Source organism: Pteropus alecto, unplaced genomic scaffold (assembly GCF_000325575.1).
Source record: "Pteropus alecto unplaced genomic scaffold, ASM32557v1 scaffold71, whole genome shotgun sequence".
NCBI classification, from domain to species: domain Eukaryota; kingdom Metazoa; phylum Chordata; class Mammalia; order Chiroptera; family Pteropodidae; genus Pteropus; species Pteropus alecto.
Genome location: NW_006433024.1, coordinates 5,474,547 through 5,477,065, shown reverse-complemented (window position 1 = coordinate 5,477,065; position 2,519 = coordinate 5,474,547).

Sequence of the window (2,519 nt, the reverse complement as noted above, 5' to 3'; positions counted from 1 at the left end):
TCCCTCAAAATGGGAAAAAGTTGGGGGCGGGGGGGAAGAGAGACCATATGTCTCCAAATAAATGTAATTACCGGTCCTGCCTTCACCGAGGTCACACACCTATACAGTGGAGGGCATAGGCTGGTGGAGAGAGATTTTCACATCTGGATTAAATCAAATCGTATTGGTTGCAGCTTGCAGACTACAATTTCTTGCCAATTTTCTTGTTATTAATCCCTTGATACTATAAAAGAAAAAATTATGGTTCTAAACTCTTCATAAATGAGAATTGGGCAATAACCATGGTGGACAACAGGCAACCTAGACTCACTACAAAATTCCTCCCTCACTACCATAAGGCGAAACAAAATGTGAGGTCTACACAAGCTGAAAGAAGTAGATAGGATGGTATTGCTTCTGGCCATGAGTAATGTGAAAGAAAACAAAATGTGCAAATCCTAAAGGGGCTGAGAGCAAGAATTCCCTCACCATCCATCGGTGGAGAAAGTGTTGACTGCTATTCATAAGACCTTGGTTCTGGCAGTGCAGACACAGCATTGCTGATAGATGATTGTAGGCCTAGAAATAAGGGGGAAAATTGAGAAGAGCAAATGGGGGCAAATTTTTTTTTCACATGTTTTACCCTGCCAATAAGTAGAGTCAGGAAAAGAGAAATCATGATTTTCAAACTCAAATTGGGCTCTTACATCAAGAGTTGGCATGAACTTTTACAAATCTAAGGACAGAATTGACATGGTGGGGAAACAAAAACTAGGTCCTGCTTTCTATCTCTTGGTTGCAATGAATAAATACTTTTAATTTATGGTCATTCAGTATTTTCCTTTATCCTTAATTTAGTCATTGTTAAGAGGAAGGATCTTGAGCTTATACCCAGATCCCCCATTTCAAGAGTCCCTGACTAGTTGGGTAGTCTTCTTAATTTCTCTCTGCCTCAATTTCCCTTCTTTAAAACTGGGGTTTTGAGAAGATTAAGTATAAAGCAATATGTAAAGGACTTACAGTAGTTCATGGCACTAAGTGCTCAGTAACTTTCAGTTCTTATTCTTATATTTTGCTATACTTGTCTTACCCACTCTACCACTACACAGCTGGCTTTTAGTTTGTTTTCTTACTTTCCTTTCTATGGTGTAATGAATTGACTATTGCTACTTGTGGCATTTGCTGTCACCAATCATAGGTAATAATGAACCTCCCCTCCTTCTTTTCACTTAGTCCGAGATAATTTGTCTGCTGTTGAAGAGGACTTTTTTCCCCACATTCAATCTTACTAATGGCATTTAAAACTCAATTCTTTAAAAACCAACCAACCAAACACAAACCTCTGGATATTATTAAAGAGATAATCACTTGGTCATAAGCTCCATGACATCAAGGACCATGTCCATTTTTTTCACTGTTTTAAAGTACATATAAACCAACAACACTAGTTTTATTTTTCATGTGTTTTTGCTACGGTTAATTTCCGAATAGGCTGTTCCTCCATTGGAATAGTATTGGAAGTTCAGAGTTCCTTCAGGAAATAGATGGCTAACTCAAACTGGGTAATTTGAGGAGAAATTAATAAAGGCACTAATTTGAAAAGAGCAGGGAGGGGTTAAGGAGCACAGCAAGGTCTTGTGCATTCACATGGGACAGTAAGAGCCAGGGAGCTGGGACTATGCATTGACCTGAAGAGACCAGGAAAGAGTTACTAGGAGCCAGAAGGAGATTAGCTGTTTGGAGGGAAAAGCCTGGCGAGAAGTAGAACACAGGCAACCCATGCAAAACTGACAAGGAAGCCACCAACAGAGTGAGTATTGTATCTCACCATCTCCCTGCCTTGCTCTCTTGCTGGTGCTTCCCACTGGCAGAGCATAACTGGAAGCCAGAGGTTAAGGGGGCCTATACCCCTTAGGTTTAGGCTCCTGAAGCACAGACAAGGTAGGGAGAAGTGTGCAGACTGGATCTGGGCAATACATAGATATCTAGCACTATACTGAATATTGCCATCAGCCACTTGTTTGCTGTTTCTTCAAATCCTCTAACTCTAACTTTCCCCACTTAACTTTTAGGCACTTAATATCCTCAGTCTGTCCTCCAAGAAATACTCAGTGATCAAAAAGTCACAGCTTCAATGAGTTCAACAAATACTCATGAAAAAAGAGCAACTTAAATAAGTAACAGCTCTTGCCCTCAGGAACCTCTCATATACTTGAGAGAGAAATAAGACTTAAAATAAAGTCCTTAGGAAGAATAACCATGGCACTTAATTATTCTGGAAGGCCCACTTTAACCATCACCTGATCTGTAAAACTTTTCTTGACTTTCCTCCTCTTCCCACAGAACAAATGGTAAGTCATTTTTTCTCCATAGTGCTTAACGCCTGGTATCTATTTGTTGGCCTGTCTGTTGGCCTTATAGAATGACTTTGAAAGTGTTCCTTTATCTTCAATTTTTGGAAGAGTTTGAGGATTGGTATTCTTTAAATGTTTTGTAGAATTCACCAGTAAAGCCATGAGGTCTTCGACTTTTCTTTGTTG